The 19,962-nt window shown below is 38.8% G+C and overlaps 1 long non-coding RNA gene across 1 annotated transcript in view; it reads left to right on the forward strand.

Moving 5' to 3' along the window:
• The first annotated feature begins 294 nt into the window (after window positions 1-294).
• The window catches only part of LOC150059555 (uncharacterized), a 138,703-nt gene continuing 119,035 nt past the window's right edge, over window positions 295-19,962 (forward strand). The window contains exon 1 of the long non-coding RNA XR_016536387.1: window positions 295-393. This is a non-coding gene — a long non-coding RNA (uncharacterized LOC150059555). The remainder of the gene's footprint in view (window positions 394-19,962) is intronic.

Genomic DNA, 19,962 nt, shown 5'->3' on the forward strand with positions numbered 1-19,962 from the left:
TCTATTGTATGACTTTGGCTTAAAAATAGTCAATATATTAGAGAAATTTCTTCCACTAATGACATAGAATATTACTGTGAAATTTTATGTCCTGTAGGATCTAGCACACATTTTTGCAGGAATTGTTGCTGTAACTTAGGCTGAGTAATGCTGGTTATTTTGCTACTCTGCTGAAGTCCCCTTTTTTGAGCCTACACTGAACCTGTAATACTTATGGAAAGGGTAACCATGGCAACCTATATTGATGTCACAAGCTCAGGCTTCTGACTTCATTGCATAATGCAGTAGCAAATGGATATGCAGCAGAAACACCCAGCTAAAGAAAAAGTATCTTGCTTCACAGCAAAGAGGACAAAGGAAAACAGCAAGTTCTAGGGGGTTGAATCCTGGATTGTGAGTCAGATTGCCTCAGTTCTTATTTTAAACCTGCCTCTCACTTGTTGCCTTGTTTTGAGTAATTGTGTTTATATGTGTGCACTGAGATTTGAAACAAGAAATCTGTCTCTGGGATGGACAGAGCAGAGAAAAATCCAGAGTACTTCATGGTTTGCATTTGGTAGACAGCTCACTAAAGCTAAAACACCCTAAAATAACTTTGTTTTTTTGCTTTTTTTTTTTTGAGGAATTGTGGTAGGTAAATAGCTAGCTCATAAAGACTAAAGGGATGCTTTCAAATGAAAAGAAGAAAGAAAGAAAAAATAACCTAGCTAGGATTTCTGTTTTTATTAGGCTTTTTATTTTTGAAAAAGTAATAGGTAAAAGACAAGATTGATGATTGTTATCTCAACCTTAATTTCAAGAGGAATACAGAAAACATGTGAATATGCAATTATGTCTATGTAGCTATATTTATTTAAAGATGTTTTTATGTATTTAGTGTAGTGAAGTAGAAGAGAAATTGTGTCAATTAATGTGTAGAATGCTTCCTATGTTTATTCTGCATACTTGAGATAATAAATGTTTTCTAATTCTGTCAGGTAACTATTTATGTTGGTTTAAAAATTGACCATATAAGGAAAGGTTTTTGCTAATATGTTTAGGAAAAAATTACTTATATGTTTTTTAAAAAAATGAGCTAATCTTTCCATTTGAGGCTATAACCTATTTATTTATATCCACTACACTTCAGAATTGATGCATGAATGTTTTAGAATTTGTAAAGGAACTTAACACTAATCAACTTCCTTACTGGAAACAAGGGAAAACATATAGTTTTTCATTTTTCATATAAAGCTGTGCTTTGTCTCACAGCTGGTGCTCTACCACTTGAGCCATGATATCAGCCTAGCAATTTTCTGGCTAATTTGGAAATAGAATATTTTGCTCCAGCTAGCATTGAGCTATAATGCTCTATTGAGTAGCTAGGATTACAAGCCTGAGCCACAGGCACCTTACCTATATTTTTATTTTATCTTATATAACAAGATTATTTTTTTTTTGCCAGTCCTGGGCTTGAGCTTAGGGCCTGAGCACTGTCCTTGGACTTTCTCAAGGCTAGAGCTCTACCACTTGAGCCTCAGCACCACTTCCGGCTTTTTTCTATATGTGGTACTGAGGAATCGAACCTGGGTCTTCATGCATGCTAGGCAAGCACTTTAACCACTAGGCCAAACTCCCGGCTCAAGATTATTTTGATAGAGATATGATTTCTTCTGTTCCTTCTACTCATAGGTTAAGTCATTCTAAATTATTTACAGCAGTTTGCCAGTTTATTAGTTCAACTCCACATTAAATAACTCCCATGAATTCATAATTTGTCAAATTTGCAAGCTGAAAAATGTAGAATAAAGTTTAAGTTGTACTTAAATAAAATTGAGTTCTGCATTATAATGCTGTATCAGTGTTTGTACTGCCTTTAAATTGTGTATGTGCGTGCGTGTGTGCGTGCGTGTGTGTGTGTGTGTGTGTGTGTGTGTGTGTGTGTGTGTGTACCCGCGCATGCGCGCACACATACATAGGGCCTGAGTGAGCCCGTGCACTGTCTCTGAGCTTTTTGGACAAGGCTAGCACTCCACCACTTGAGCCATAGTTCCATTTCTGGATTTAAACATTTTTTGATTGTATTTTATTGTCACAGGAATGTATAGAGGGGTTATAGTACATTTGTCAGATAGTGGGTGCATTACTTCTCAAACCTTGGTACCCCTTCTTATGTTTTTGTCCCCCTCCTTTCCCTCCTCCCACCTCCTCCTAATCATCTTCTTTTCCCCCTTCCCTTCTCTATTTCAAATAAACAAATAAGTGTGTATATACATTATACCAGGTAACAAAGTCAGATACAGTAACCACATGAGATTAAACATGTGGGGATAAAAAGAGAAAAGAAATAGCTTCACATAGTACATTAAGAACATTTGTGGATATAAATGTCTTCCAGACATTGCTTGCCTGGCCTGGCTTTGAACCATGATACTCAGATCTCAGCTTCCTGAGAAGCTAGGATTATAAACATGAGCCACTGGTACCCAGCTTGTTGTAAATCTGGAAAGAGTCTTCAACAAAAGAAGATTAAGTGTACAGTATAATATAGCATATATAAAATTGTAGATTTTTTCTTTCACTGTAAGCATTCTGCCTATCTATCTAATGTGAGCTTCTTTTTAAATTGGCAAAAAAAATCCTTTATGTTTATGTAAGTATAATCCAGCAGAAGTTTACTGACTTTCGTGGTATAAATAGACCTGAAATAAACATAGTAGAACTTGGCAAAAGCAGGTAGGTCTCTGCATTAAAAAAAATTGTTGTGTGTTAAATCCCACCATTTTCTAAATGCTGTTCCTCAAAACAACAAAGATAATAGAATACCCACTGTACCAAAAAGCATAACTAGAGAAGGACCTCTAGTATAATTATCAAACTGACCTGATAGATTTAAATAACTTCCCCAAAGTTAACTGGTAGGATAGTTTAAATCTCATCCAAACACTTGGTTCTGTCACATCAGGTTTTCTTGATCCTGCTAGATGGCTTCCATCCATAATCACTTCTCTGCTTAATCTCAATAGTTCTGTGTTATCTGTCTCTTAAGATCTGTTCTTTTGGCAAAGTTTGTGACTCTAAATCAAGTTTGGCTACTTCAAGTTACTAAATTACAGTCGTTCAACATTCTGAAATGTATATGGGTGCAGAGACTTGTTGTGTACCAAAGAATCATAAGAGTATTTACAAAACTTTGTCAGTTGACATTACTCTGGAAAGTAAAGCATATAGAAAAAAAAGTAAGTACATGTTAAAGAGTCAAAATATCAGGCATAAAGTCTGTATCCAGAATGGGGAATAGTCAGAGATAATGAAGGTATAGTTTTATACCAAGAATACTTTTTTAGAAGAGGAGAAAACTGGTATTTGTCCTGTTTCCATCTTTCTTTCTCTATCTCTCTGATACCATGGTATTTGGTGGAAAGATTTATAGATGTGTGTCACTTTGCCTGGCTTAGAAACTCCTTTTTAATGAGTCAGAAATGTTGGCAGGGCTGAGGTAAGATGGAAAACTACGCTATGAGAGACTTGAATATTGGTAATATTGAAGGAATGGATGCTGAGATAAATCAATCCATCAGTAAAATAACACAACTGATCTAATTTACTACTACTAGGAGTAAAAGGACAGCCAAAAGGTTTAATTTTATTTTAAAACATGTCAAGTATTGGTATTTTATTTGTGCTATTTTTATGTCATTTTAAAAGTTCAGTTTGTTAAGCTTCATAACCCAAATTAGCTGCGTTTACTATTGCTTCCTGGATCCAATACCCCTTACATACCCACAGAATCTTTTAGCTTTATATGACTCTTTTTGTTTGTTGCTTCTGTAACCAGCTCTGAATATGTTTGCATTGATTTCACTTAGAACTTGACAAGATCTTATTTGAAAGTCACATCATGTGACTGCTACTTTCCAATCAGGATTCCCTGTTAACATTAAGCTGTAAGCCATTTTGTTTAATATATACATACAAATATAGTCTGGAATTTTTGATGAGTTATGTCCCAGGAAAGGAAACTTTCCTGTCCTCTCAAATTCAGTAATCCTGAGATGTAGTCATTATGGATCTTCATAACTAGTGCTATGACATGATCTTGTCTAATTAATGCTTAATCATTCAGTAGCATACTCTCTGTCTGTTCTGCTTCTCTATTTTGTTCTTTGTAAACTCATACTTGACTCCCTTGATTAAAATAGTAACAGTTATGTCAAGTCAGCCAGGTATCAGCTAGCTACTCAGAGGTTGAAATGTAAGCAAGGATCACAGCTCAAAAGTCCCCCATTCCCCGTCCCATTCTCACCCCCTAAGGACTCTACCAATAAATACATTTGTCAGTTCCACTTAGCTCCTATATGATGAGATTGTAGCTAAACAAAATGTTCAGAATGTAGATATATGTGAAATTTTAAGGCAACATGGGTCCCCCACTCAAACTACTCAACAGAACAATCAGAGATTTGCTCCAATAATTACTTGGCATTGGCCTTATGAGACTGTACTGTTAGAACTAAGAGGTTTTTATAAGTAAATATGATCATATTAGAGTTCTACATTTTGTTTTTCTTAGTGCCAGTACTGGAGCTTAAAATCAGGGGTTCAAGCTCCACTTGGATTTTTTTGCTCCTGGCTGGCACTCTACAGCTTGAGCCATGCCTCTGTTGGTTAATCAGAGGTAGTGGAATTCTGTGCCTAGGCTGGCTTCCAAGTAAATAAAATTACAGGCATAGTCTGTGGTACCAGATAAGAATTTCATTTTAATTTTGACTTTAGGGCCAAGATGCAATTGGGGATTGTGTAGAGTATAGAGTTTTGATGTGTGTGTGTGTGTGTGTGTGTGTGTGTGTGTGTGTGTGTGTGTTGTGCTACTGAAATTTAAACTCAAGGCATTACACTTTCTGGACAAGTAATGAATCACCCAAACCATGTCACCAATGTTTTTGGCTTTTGTAATTTTAGAATAGGGTTTCAGATTTATCCTCAGGAAGGCCTGGACCATGATCTCATTCATACTTCCCATGTAGCTGGGAAGACAGACTTGTGCTATTGTGGTCGGGTTTTTGTTGGCTGACAATGGAGTCTTGTGAACATTTTGCCTTTTCTGATCTCAGCCTGTAGCTTGGCTTACAGGTGTGAACCACAGTCCCTGGCAAAATTATAGAGTTTTGAGATATGAAAGTATCTATGCCCCAAATAGCAAATGTCAGAATAGCTTGAGAACAATGAGCTGTAATAAAAGTCACTAGACTTTAGAGTTGCCTTTACAACACTGGAAAAGGCAAGTATTTCTCTTAACATGGGAAGGCACCATAGTTGCTTGAAGATCCAAAATTTCTTAGTGGGGGAATTTCTGTAGCCTAGGTCATGCTCAGACATCAACTGACCAAAGCCATTTGAATGTCAATTATGTTCCAGGTATTGGGGTAAGTCCTCTATATACTTTATCTCACAAGAAACTCACTAGTGTTAAGAATTATTATCAACAAGTTACAGATGATGCCATGAAGATTCTGAAGTCTAAGTGATTTGTTTAGCTAAGAAATGAAGTCACAATTAGAATGCAGGCAAGTCTAACTATGAAGTCTGTTTTCTGTTTACTACTATCCTGTCTTAATTTTCAGACTCTGGTCTTTACCAAGAATTTCTTGGGATTGAGTTGGCCCCCTCTGGGACACAAGGAGGTCATAGGAGAAATAGTCCTGAAGAGTCCATAAGTTTTCTTCCTTTCTTGGAACCCTAGCTGGAGGTAGACTAAGGTGATAGCTGTCCAGGGCCTATAATGGTCAACTGCACTTGCCTTGATCTCTGTTTGAACCTCATCAAAATCTTGTCTTATAGTTTTGTTGGCACTTGAACAGTTAAGACATCAACCAGAAATTAATGGTTTAGTTTTCCTGATGGAAAGTTTAATTTAGTTCTCCAGTGGGTAGCTTTTAGCTTGTTTGTAGATATAATCGTTTACTTAATGAGGATGCATCCCTCCTTTCTGAGTACTGCCTTTAAAATGAATTTCCATAGATTTACATAAATTCCCTGGGGAATCACTATAATGTGAGCAAAGAAAGAATCACCCAGCTGTGCACTGATTTAATGGAATTATGAAGCTTTAGGGTGTGGGATCTGAAAAAAGATATCTGGGGTGAAGGGTGGGGTTGTGTGGGGAATAAGGGCTGAAACTTTTGTAGAACCTAGCATCAGTGTAAGATTGTCAGGCAAATCATTTAACAAAATGCTTGTGGAAATGCTGTGCATTTCAGAAATCTATTGGAGAATAGATGCTAACGTTATTGTAGCAGTTTTTCTTTTTCCAGTCCTGGCTTACACTCAGGGCCTGAGCACTGTCCGTGGACTTTCTCAAGGCTAGAACTCTACCACTTGAGCCATAAAACTGCTTCCAGCTTTTTTTCTCTGTATTTAGTACCAAGGAATCAAACCCAGGTCTCTGAGTATGCTAGGCAAGCACTCTACTACTAGACCAAATTCCCAGCCCATTATAGCAGTTTTAACTGAAACTAAAATAGTTTTTAGAATTGTTTCAGTTAAAATGGAAGGAATACTCAAATGCCCTATTTTCTCTTGCCATCAAACGTAAAAAATCCAGCAACATCCTGTATGTCACCAATTTAATTTTGTACACAACTTCCCCTAGGCCAGAGTTTTCAGTGTTGGTCTTCAAGTCCTTCCCTTCTCAGTCCCTGGTAGTTATAGACAAAGACTTAGGATCTATCAGCTTCTGGAGCCTATGGATTTTTGTCATCAACTTAAGTATGAGTCTTTTTCAGATAGTGTCCCAAATCATTAAGTGGTTTTATACTTTGTGGCTAGTTGGGTAAGTTGGTTAGAATAACAAAAGCATGGGGAAGCTCTAATGATTCCATTGGCTTTGGAACATAATAATGTGAATTATGTTCTTTTTAAGATAGTATCTCAGCCTTAGCTAACTCTCTATAATTGCATATCTTTGGCTCAAGAAGGCTTATTCAAGAATATGAAGGGATCAATACTAATTTATATTCTGTGATGGAAAAACAACCACTGATGGTGACGTCGATAGGCTCATCTTTTTGTGAGAATACCTAAATCAGCCAGTATGGAAAATGTATGGAGAATACAGGAAAGGCAGACACATTTTTCCTCTGTGTCATCAAAGAACATTTACCATCCAAATAAAAGAAAATATCAACCATAGTTAAATGTTTTGCACACTCATTTGTGCCAAGATTCTCTTCTCATCACCTCACATAAACTTCACAGCAACCTTATGACATAGGTACTCTGTTTATCCCATTTTACAGCCAAGAAAATGACACCACAGAATGGCTGGCTAAATTTCTTTTTTTATAGGCATTGCGTTAGTGTTTGGGATAGCTGGGGTGCTAACCTTGACACTTTGACTTTTCTATTCTTTTTCAAATCATTGTCCTTAAGTAATTGGACAAAGGGGTTTCAATTCAACATGTCAGTTGATGAGTACAATGCATTTGGTCCCTGTTACTCTTCTATCCATCCCCCTTATCTTAGCCTTTAATTGTACCGGTTCCTTTTTACATGTCATTTAATATTGCTGCATTCATCCAGTCTTCTCTTATCCATTCATCTACCCCCTTTCCCTTGAATTCTTTTGAAAATTGAATTCTTTTCTTTTTCTTGTAATAAAACACATTTTTTTCTCAAAGCTTTTCACTTTAACTGCTTTTAGTATACAGTTCAAGGACAATAATTCACATTGTTATGTAACCAAAGCCAACATCTATCCCCAGAACTGTTTTATCTTTCCAAATTGAATCTCTACTCCCATTCCTCCCTTCTCTCTACCGCTGGAAACCACCATGGTACTTTCAGCCCCTGGAACTTGACAGTTCAAGGTAACTCTTCTAAGTGGAACTACATAGTATTTGTCTTTGGGGACAGGTTTATTTTCCTTAGCATCATATTTATAAATTTATCCCTTTGTAGCATTTGTCAGAACTGTCAAAGTAGTATTTCTTTGCATGCACATGTTAAATTATCTTCATTTGTTCATAAATCAACCCTTGGATTGTGGCTACTTTTTGACCATTGGAAATAGCGCTTCTCTGAACATGGGTCTTCAAATGTCTGAGCCCCTATTTTCAGTTCTCTTAGGCATGTGGCTAGAAATAGCACTACTCAATACTACAGTAATTCTAGTTTAAAATTTTGAGAGATACCATACCATTTCCCACAGTGATTTGGTCATTTTATATTCTTCATCAGTGAACATACCAGGTGTTACCGTTTTTGATATTTATCATCCCATCCTGATGTTACCTTATGATGACTTTGATTTGCATTTCCTTAATGAATAGTGACAATGCACCCTACCTTCACATGCTTACTGGTCAGTTATAAATTTTGGTGAAATATTTGTTCAAGTCCTTTGCTTATTTCTAAAGGGTAACTTCATTATTCTTTTTATATCCTGGATATGAATCTTTCATCATTCATAAAACATACACATATTTTGGCAGATTCTACGGACTTTTTATTCTGTTAACTGTCATTTGTTTCACAAGAGCTTCTAATTTGATGAAATGTAATTCAACTACTTTTTCTCTTCTTCTTCCTCTTCCTCCTCCTGCTCTTCTTCTTCTTCTTCTTCTTCTTCTTCTTCTTCTTCTTCTTCTTCTTCTTCTTCTTCTTCTTCTTCTTCCTCTTCCTCTTCCTCTTCCTCCTCCTCCTCCTCCTCCTCCTCCTCCTCCTCCTCCTCCTCCTCCTCCTCCTCCTCCTCCTCCTCCTCCTCCTCCTCCTCCTTCTTCTTCTTCTTCTTCTTCATGGGGCTTGAATCTGGGTCTGTGTGTTGTGTCAGCTCTTCAGCTTCATGCTCCTGCTCTACCACTTGAGCGATAGCACCACTTCTGGTATCCTGGTGGTTAATAACAGTCTCACAGGGACTGTTGTTCCCAAGGTTGGCTTTGAATTGTGATACTCAGATCTCAGCCTCTTGAGTAGCTAGGATTACAGGTATGAGCCACCGGTGCCTGGCTCTACTTTTTCATTTCTTAACTGTGCTCACAGCACAGATCCTTATTCACCACTGTACTGAAGCATGCAGCTAGGGTTGGATCTTGCTCAACTATCTCCCAATGAGAGGAGAATGAAGGTATGTGGTATCAGGGAATACATAAAGGAAGCAGGGAAATTTAGCACATTGTAGGTTTGTGTGTACATGTTTCTGAATGCTTACAAGTAAGCATTAAATCAAGTTAAAATTGATAGGGAAAAAAGCCTCTGAGTCTATGTGGCATCTTTGTGCCTTTTCTCATGTTATTTCCCTGTATTTATGAGAGGATAAGCAGAGCTGGAGGAAAGGTGAGGTCCCTGATAGAGGTATCAGGCTCTCAAGTACATTGCTGTGATGTTTTCTGGTAAAAGTTTCATTTATGTCCAATTTCAAGAGATAACCTTTGCAGTCTCCTTCACAGTCTGCTGCTGGAAATTCAGTTTCCTTTGGCCCTAAACCAAGACCAGGAAGTACAGTGAAGGAATCTTTTCTTCTGTTTTTTACTCCTCTGCCAGAGACAGCATTGAACTGTGTCCTTCTGGTGGTATTGGGACATCTGTTTGGCAGAGGCATTGACCAACCCAATCCAGTCTAGCCCTTAATCTGAATCCATGGGCAGGGTGCTTGACAATTCTTTATATTCACCTACTTTTGTTTTCTCTCTGCTTTATAAGCTAACCCTTTCATGTTTTTCAATTTTGTGAACTAGTTCTCTTTATACTATTCATGAATTTCTAATCTCTTGCTTCAGATTCAGAGGTGAGGTGCAGATACTATCACAATAATAATTGACAAGGTATAAGACATATTTTCCTACCTAGAAATAAGCCTCAAGTTTTCACATTGCAGGAAAAAGTTTGCATTAGGCTCTGAGCATTCCCTATGTCTATGCTAATCATGAAAGGGTGAGAGTAATGGTATAATGCCAGTGGTTGGTGTTTGCAAGTGTAATGGTTTCAGAGCTGTCAGAATGTGTGTAGGAAAAGCCCCTTTGTAAGCCTCCCGGAGGCCTATCAAGCCTAAGCATGAGATGTAATGCTTTCCTCTTCTTCATGACTTTGGTAATAGAGGAAAAGACCATAATACTGTTTGTTTGGGTGATGGACCAATGAAGACAAGAGAGCAGAAGAGGCTGTAGGCTCACCTGTCTAGAGTCCACCTGATATCTCACCCTCAAGCTAGGAATTCTAGTGGCCAATAATAAGATTTTACAGAAGCCCAGGATTTTCATGTCCTAGTCACTCCAACTGCAGATGACTTCATTCTACTTTCCAGCTTGACCTCAACCCTCTTAGTCTATCAAATGCCAAGAAGAAGATTGTTTTGTGAGATCATCTTGTGCTGTTATTTCCTATATTTCTATGGGGGCTTACACACATGATTAAATTCTCTGGCAAATGTGCCTATTGTCTTTTAATGTTGAAGACACTGAGACTGGAAGGGCAACTAGATTTGTTCCTGGTAACTCCACTGTGGTGCGTAAGGCTTTGGTCTAAGTGGGTCTCCCAGTTTCCTTCTTCTCCTCTGCCTCTGTATGCTCTACCCTGTCTTCTCTCTTTCCTTTAAACCTCATTGCAGATTCCAGAAAAACAAAGGTTTAGATGAAACTTGTTAACTAAAATTAGAAACAATTACTGCCTCTAGGAGGAGAGAGCTGCTGTTCCTTGGCATTTTAGAAAGGCAACCTAAGGCCTGATAGACCAACACTAGTGCATGGCTCTGCGCTGCTTAGAAATGAATGGTAAAATGCTTATTCTCCCTTTGGTGTAATTCCTATCTCCTCCTCCAGCACAGCTGAGCTTAGAGACAGTTAAAGAATTGAGGCATAGGTGGACAATGAGAGCCAGTTGCTAGTGACATGTTCCTGTTCCCATGGGAACCAATGGCAGACCACGGCTTTCTCATTTCATGGCCAAATCTACTTCCTCATGCATCTTTACTTTCTGCAGTTCAGTCATTGGTGTCTTCTTTCTTGTTTTAATCAGAATAGTGATTTTCCTTTTTTTTTAGTGTCAGTTTTGTACCATGATTACTCTCCTGGCAGACCCAGTAATCAAGGCAAAGGAAAAACATTGTTTATTGATTTGTAGGGAGAATGGGTTGATTGTGTCTTAATTATTCCTGAGGAGGCTAATTTGATACCTAGGCAATCTGCTTTAGGATCACATAATGCTGTTAGTAAATAAGTTTGCCCAATTGTTTAAAGAATGTTGTTTTCTTAAATTTGGCATAAAAACTACAGTGCTAATCATGTGAACATGATGTTTACTACAGGAAAAGATTCAGCTCTGCTCTTTGTAAACTGTTTAGTGGAAAGTCTTAGCAAGGGCTTTGGCATCAGGGTTTCTGAGAAAACCCACAATCAGGAAGAAAGGGTAACACTTACTAGCTGTTATCACCTCCTTATTTGATGCAGAAGGAAATCCTATACCTTTCCTAGACCATCTAGTACTAGGTACCAGAAGATGCTACAGAAGACCTAGCCCTACTATTAACATGGTGAGTTTTTTTTTTTAATTTTTTGGTTGTGGATTTTACTTGTAGTACTGTAGATTGAACCCAAGGCCTCATACATAGTAGAAAGCATTCTACCACTTGAGTCATGCCCTTTCCTAGCCCTTTTGTTTGTATTTCATTTTCAGGTAGGATCTAATGCTAATTTTGGAGGGCTGGCCTTGAACAATCTTCCTGCCTCTACTTCTCATCCCAAGTATCTAGGATGACAGGTATGAACCTTCATGCCATGCTGAGCTTTAATGTATTTCTAAGGCTGGTGCTGTGGATAGGGATGAAGCCTTATCTTTATCACCATGGTAATAATGACAGCAAACACATAGCATACTAAGATGGGAGGCCTTATTTGAGCAATTTACAGTCAATAATTCATTTCATCTTCATAGCAACCTGAGGAAGTAGGGACTATTTAAAGATGAGGATACTGAAGCACAGAAAGATTAGGCAATTTGCCCAAGATTACACAGCTAATAAGTGGGATAAATAGAGTGTATGTCCAACCAGCCTGATTATACTGTTTTTGCTCATAATCGCTACCCTAAGGGATATTTATTGAAGTTATGCTGTTATAGATTAGATCAGACCTGTGACTAGAGAGATAAAAATCTCTCCAAGGATTTATAGTCTAGTACACACAGACACAAATCCTTCTTCTAATCTTTAGAGATCCTTGTTAAAATTTCTGATGTCTTAGAAAACTTGATATAACTGCCTGTGATTGTGTGATCTTCTGGAAGGAAGTGGCTCAAGGACAACCTTTACTAAGAGAGTGAGGCTTAGCTTTCACTCTGCCAATCATCACTTGAGTGCTTTATGCTGCATTCCCAGGTGTGCTGGTACGGAACACTGAAGCCCTTGAGCTAGGACTTTTGGCTTGAATGGGTTACAACTTTCATGTTGCTTTACCCTGTAGTTTCTCACTTGTGCTCATTCTTGTTGGATTTAATTTTTAGGCCGTATTCTCACCATGTACCTTGAATTGTAGAGAAGTAGAGTCTATTCCCTGGTTAGTTTCTTGCTTCTAGCTGTAAAACATCTTTTCTCCCATAAAACCCAGAAATCACACCCCACAATCAGGCTAGTCTGTTTTTTTTTTTTATGAATTTTAAGTGGGGGGGGGAGGGTGGGCAAATCAGCTAATTTCCACACTTCCCTGAACCTGTTATTTTCATCATCACACTTCTCTGTGTTCCCTATTTTCAATTAGGGCTGAAAACAATGTGCCAAAATCGCCTGAGAATCCAATCTCAGAGGCTCCCCTTTTGCCTGAAGGAGGAGCTATTTCACACAAGAGGCTCAGCAGATATTTTCCCATGGATTTGATGTAGGGTTCTGTGCAAATGGCTCATGCTTTGATAGCTTGGGAACCCAGCTAAAGTTTGTTGTAAATAATAAATATGTACACATATATATGTGTATATATTATATACCAAAATATATTGACCTATAATTTATATAGTGTATGTAAGGAAGTACTCTACTACTTGCTCCCAGCCCCAAATAATTCAAGGTTTTTCCTGATGCACTTAAAAAAATTTGTTTGTTGGAACAGCTAAAACTGTGTCACGCTAACTTGTACAACACTTGGCTTTACATATCCATGATTCATATTTGAATAGCTAAAAATGTCATCCCAATACAGCGGATTCAGACATGATGTGAAATTAGGGTAAAATGACCCTAATTCTGAAGATGACCAAAGACTGGCTGGGTGCTTTTCCCCCCTCTTTTCTGGTGTTGGGAGTTTAACCCAAGACCTTGCATGTTGGGGGTCCTTCTCGGACGTCTAAGAGGGGGTAAGGACTAGGCTAGGTGGGTTTCAGATGAGATTGGGGTAAATGGGAATCACAGCCCCCATGTCCTCCCCAGCATGCTTTGAGGGAAGATAATTGTTCATAATCATGTCACGGTCCCCTGCTTGGGAGTCAAATTTATTACTCCAGGTCTCCACAGTTCCTATTTCTTCTGGTTCCCATGCCAGGGCAGATATAGGATGAGGTAGCTTTGAGGAGAGTGTGGAGGCAGCATCTGTGGCATCCATATCCAGCAGGGCAGTCATCCAGGGAGGTTTTTCTGGATACTGGTGAGGTCACAAAAGTGGAGGCAGGACTCATGTCATCTGGCTGCGGCTGGTGGCAGTATTGCTGAGATTGCCTTCTCCGGAAACTTGAGAGTTAACAGTTATGCAAAGAAGGGGAATCATGCTGTCTGAGAGGATGGCAGGGTTCTGGCTTTACTTTACATCACAACCATAGTCACACCCTCTGATCAGGCAGCAGGCACCATCGCAGCCAGATGTGGTCCCAAGACCAGGAAGTGAGCACTGGGCCATGAGTTAGGCCTCCTTTTACAGCATAGGTTTCCATTTCCCTGATGTGACATGCTCCACATCTCCCGCTTATTTAGCAGGTGCTTGCCTTACTCGAGAGCGTGCCTGTCTAAAGTTGTCCCCCTCTGGAGATCTTACCCCTCACTGACTACCACCCTAGCTCTTCAGGCAATTGATCTGTAGGGTTGGCAGACCCAAATGGAGATTTTAAGTAGGGGAGACTGCCAAGGTCCACAAAGGAAACCCTTCTATCCTCTGGTCTACACCTGCTTTCATTTTTGAGCTTGAGATCAATCAGAGATGGATAAATTTGCTGGCCCGTGCCTTTATCTACAGGGTCGGGTTGGCAAGGGTCGGTGGTTGGTCCCTTATCTACGGGTGCCACAGCCATCTTGGGTGAGACCACGCTTTTATTTACAGGGGCAGCGGAGCATTCTTCTAGGGGGCCCCAGTCTCAGCGACCGGTGCTGGAGCCAACATGGCTGAACCCCGGAGGCAACTCAGAATGGCGGCCAAGATGGGGAAGAAATTCTGACCCTGCCGGGCTACCCTTTCCCACGTGGACTCATCCTGTTTCCTGCCTGCAATCCCCCACAGGCAGAGCGACAGAACAGTTTCAGAAACTTGCTCAAGCTTTCTATCAGAAAAGTGAAGGCGCCGGCTCTCCAACATCCCTTTCCACATAATTGCTTGAAGTGGTCCACTTACCCGATAGTCGTGCCCTGCGACTGGGCACCAGTTGTTGGGGTCCTTCTCAGATGTCTATGAGGGGGGTAAGACGGCAGCAGAGCCCACGAATAATCCCAGGAACACAGATTCTGGAGACCAAATTCTCGGTGCAGATCTAACTTTATTTTTGAAAACAGATCGAGAGCAGTGGCTGCCACGTCATCAAATAGGGACGTCCCTGAAAGAGACCATCAGCCAATGGTGTCCTGAGACACGCCCCACGTGGTCTAGGTGGGTGGGGCCAGGCGCCCTCTGGCTCCTGACTTATTGTGTCACTGAGTGTGTACGTGCTGAAGCACAGGTGGCAAGCAGCAGGGTTTCTAGAGCTACCCCACACTTGGAAAAGATTAGCACACAGTCTACACTGAGTGACATCCAGTCCTCTGTATCATGATTTCATAACACTGGCAATAAAATCTGTAGAGTTTCTCTCCTTGTCAATGAAAGAATGCATATACACCAAGGGTAGGAAACAAACTAAGGAAAGAAGGTCAGCATATTCAAATATTTTGTTCTTACTATCATATATTACAATTTTTAAAAATACATATTTGTTTTAAATTTTATAAATAATTTCTTTTCTGCACTGGTCCTGGAGCTTGAACACAGGGCCTGGGTACTGTTCCTTAGTTTTCTTTTTATTATATATATATATATTGTAATTAATAAAAGGGTTACATGATATTTGCCAGATAGAAGTGCATTAATTCACATGCATTGATACCCTTTCACATGTCTTGGTACCCATTACCCTCCCCCGCCCCCCGCCCCCCCCCCCCCCCCCCCCCCCCCCCCCGTCTTGGGTTCCCCCCCTTCCCTATCCAATTTCAAATAACCAATAACCAAATACAAATAAATCCAATATATCAGATAACAAAGTGAGATACTGTAACAATATGTGATAACCAAGGGACAGCAAAAGAGATGAGAGATAACATAGTACATTAAGGACAACAATCATTCATTATATGGCTTTTGTTTCAATATCCTAGGGGTCCTTTCAATTAGCTTCATACTATATGGCCTTATGTATCAAGGTTTTGCTCTATTGCAGATCTCTACTAGTAGAGCCCAAGCTTTCTACTGATTATGACAAATCAGGGAACCATTGAGCCTAAGTTCCTTTGAGTCTGGCTTACTTCACTTAATATGATTTTTTCTAAGACTTTCCATTTCCTAACAAATGGGTCGATGTCGTTTTTTCTGACAGCAGCATAGAATTCCATTGTGTACAAATACCACAACTTGTTGATCCACTCTCAACTGAGGGACATCTAGGTTGGTTCCATATCTTTGCTATGGTGAATAATGCTGCAATGAACATTGTTGTGGTAGTTGTTCCTTAGTTTTCTTGCTTAAGGTTGGTATTTGATCACTTGAACCACAGCTCCATTTCTGGCTTTTTGCTGATCAGTTGGAGTTTAGACTCTCATAGGCTTGTTTTGTTCTGGCTGGCTTTGAACCACTTTCTTAGATTTCATCCTCTTAAAGTAATTAGGTTTAACAGTGTGAGCCACTGATGACTGACTATAAATTCTTTTAAAACAAAAAAGTACATTGCTCTAGAGTTCTGAAAAGAACTCTTTTGTTGAGAGTGAAGAGGAGCAGTTCTCAGAGGGTATCAGTCATTCATTCTAAAAGGTCTTAACCTTCACTGGAACAAATGTCTACATTTGTATAACCAGTTGCTAAAATAATTCTCACATTAAATCAACCATTGTTTACCTGCCACATTACATGATAAAAATAGTTTGGGAGTGATCTTTATAATTAAACATTTTTTATGTCTTTCCTTTGGCTGCCAAAAGTCAGACCTGCCAATCTGATTCATATTTTATATTATTTTTCCATGTAAGTAAAGACTAAAAATAGGTGATTTAAGTTTGTCATTTCATTGTGTCATCCTGACACAAATTATAGCCCCAGAATAGATATTAGGAAAACATTTTGATAGGGCAGTTTTCTATGGTACTATCATGTCCTTTTTTTATGTAACTATCAAAAATATCTGGATCACTTACAGAATTTCAAAGACATAAAGTGGCCTAAAGCCTTTATAATCTTTTCATCAACCATGTTTCTCATGAATGTATAAATGAAAGAACACAAATGTTATTTCTTTTAGAAACAGTTATCTTTGAAAAGTTCTCAGACTGTTCCACCAATGTTGGGAGACAGGTGTAGCTGGGAAGAAAGTGGAATTGATCTTCAGAGCAGCAGTTTACCTCTCTTTTCCCTTCCTGAGCTTACCATTTCTGGTTTGAAATATTTATGTAGCTCTGCTCTCTTGAAATGCTTCTGATAACCTCACTTTCACCTAGGCTCATAGAGAGACCTATAGGAATGATGGAATGTATTTTCTTTTTTTTTTTTGCCAGTCCTGGGGCTTGAACTCAGGGCCTGAGCACCATCCTTGGGCTTTCCTCAAGGCTAGAGCTCTACCACTTGAGCCACAGCACCACTTCTGGCTTTTTTCAGTGTATCTGGTACCGAGGAATCGAATCCAGGTCGTTGTGCATGCTGGACACTCTACCACTAGGCCAAACTCCCTGCCCTGATGGAATGTGTTTTTAAGTCTCATTATTTGATCTCTAATGCCTGAATATTGAACTAAAAAATCAGAAAAAATTATGGGAGATCACTTCCCAGATCCTCAGAAACAATCAAATAAATACATTTTAGTATATGCTTTACTTATGCTTTCACAGTGTTCTTAGAGAAAGACATAGGTTAGATGTATCTTCTACACATTCCATATGGGTAATATTTTTTTTTCTTGGAAGTGCTGGGGTTGATTTCAGGGTTTCCCTCATTAGTTACCCTAACACTTGAATAACTCTGCTAGTACATTTTTGGTTTTACACATTCTCACCTTTGACTATGATCCTTGTATTTATGCCTTGTCCTGTCACTGCGATGACAGGCATGTATCAATGTTACCCAGTCATTGGTTTAGCTAGAGTCCAATGAACTTTTCCATCTAATCTGTCCTTGACCTGTGACCTCCCAGTCTCCACCTCCTTGAGTTGCTGGGCTCAGTTCAGTAACAACATATTTTGATATACTTTATTTTCCATGGTTTTTTTGGTGATAAGATTTTGGTGATGGTTTTAAAATCATCTGAATTTAATGACTGGAGACAAAACAACTGCAACATTTTAATATCTGAGTATTTAACCAACCAAAAGGTATAGAATTCTTGAAATCATCAAAGCATCTCTTTGAAACATTAAAAAGTATGCACAATAATAAAAATATTTATTAAATACCTTAAGTATGCTGAACACTGCACCAAGTTCTCCTTATGATATATCCTTTTTAATATTTGCAAGATTTCTTGACAGAAAAGGCTGAGCTGGAGAGCCCAACCAGGAAGTGACAGATTCAGAATTTGAGTCTGGTTCTGTTCTCTCCACAGACATGAAGTCTTCATTGCTGTCCTCCAGATGTAGTGACATGTCTTATTTATTCTTATTAAATGCCATCTATGTACCCAGCAATGACCTGAAATACCACCATACATGCCCCGTCTTACTTAATCATACTTAAGTGGCCTGTCCCATTTTACACAGCTTAGAAGAGGTCTTAGGATTTTAAGTGGTGTTTCTACCCCAGGAAACTAATCCTTCCATCAAGACAAGTATGATATATAAAATTCTAGAGATGGGCCCTTCAATGACGATTCACTCTAAAAACAAGACAACAGTTACTGCTCTCCAACAACAACAACAACAACAAAAACCCCCAATTCTCAGGATGATCTTTGAAGCAAGGAGATTCTTTATATATTTACTGGATAAGATACTAATTTAAAATAAATAATAACAATATCTAGGCTAAGTGGTACCTAGCCTCTATAGCAACTTAAGAAGCAGGTTATGGTTGTTACTGTTGGAAATCGATAGAATTTACAGACTAAATTCTTTTGCCTAGAGTGGTTTACTGGACATTAAAGTTGAGCTGTTCAAGAATTTTGAACAAAGGATAAAGAGCAGGAATGTTCTTGTGCGAATGAGAAATGGGTCTATGAAAATGAGATCTAAGGAAGGGAGTAAAACTTTCTAGACTCTGAAACAAGGGGAGTATAACTATGGAGGGAAAATTAAAATATATAACAGGAGTAGATTGGTGACCAAAAGAGCTTAGGTAGATCTAATTCCAATGATACCTATTCTAATTGGAAGAATCATACCATCTCCAAGTTACCAGGCCTTGTCAAAATTCTGTATTAAAGTTCTACTTCCTTGCTTTTTACATTGTGACATCTGTGTTTTTAATTATTCATTACCATTTATCTGATGGTGTCAAAAAAGAGTCATTGAGTCATCTCAGTGATTTCTGAGGAACATCCTCTGGATACCATTCATTTCCAAATGTGTTTGATAAATGTTGAGAGCTCTCAAACAATAGCAAGTAGAACTCACGGACAAATGACTCTCATCAAGAGCACAAAGTGCTACTTTTGCAACTGGAACACCAGATTGCTGCTGATTCTATTGCTCAGTTGATTGTATTCCATGTCTCACTGAGTCTTGAAATGATCATGCTAATGAAGTTTAAAATATAGTAACCATTGCTATTCAATTTCCTAGAGTTCTCACAGCAGAGTACCAGAAATTATGTGGCCACTGTCACTGGATTTTGGTCCATCCTAATTCAGTATGTTTGAATCTTAACTAAGTATCATCTGAGGCTCTAGGCAGATGTGGAATTAAGGGCCCATCCATCATTCCTCTAAAGAAGTATTTGTCTATTGCAGGCATTTGCCTAGCACTCAGAACACAATGATGGACAACCTTTAAAGTGGTGTCTGTTCTTACTGAAATTATAGATCCTGCATGGAAATTGAGAACTCACTACCTAACTCCATTAACTATTTTAAAGGATACATCTTTGAGAACAGGTAACACAGAAATTGACTATGTTTGGGAAGTTGAAGATAGCTTCCTGGATAGTGATATTTGAGCCCAAATGCAAAAGATGAACATGGGATAGTTAAGAAGATAAAGTGGAGAAAAGAATGTTCTAGACAAAGGTGATGGTACATGTAAGTGTTGGACCAAAATCCAGTGACAGTAGCCTTATCAAGGAGGTGAACACAGATCCGGGGTTTATATATAAGGTCTTGCGAAGATGGACAGAGATTGGAGTGGAGCAGCATTAAGCCCAAAGATAATGGAGAATGCTAGGATGGGTAGCTACCACAAGAGGAAAAAGGGCGAGGAAGGATTTCTCCTTAGAGATTCTGAGAAAGCAGGATTTTACCAATATGTTGGTCTCAAATTTCTCAACTCTACTGCTTTGAAAGAATACATTTCTGTTCTTTTAAAGCACATAATTTCTGGTGCTTTATTATGAGAACCCTCGTGGGAAGGAGTAGTTTGAT

This window comes from Megascapheus bottae, chromosome 8 (assembly GCF_031878675.1).
Source record: "Megascapheus bottae isolate mThoBot1 chromosome 8, mThoBot2.hap1, whole genome shotgun sequence".
NCBI lineage: Eukaryota > Metazoa > Chordata > Mammalia > Rodentia > Geomyidae > Megascapheus > Megascapheus bottae.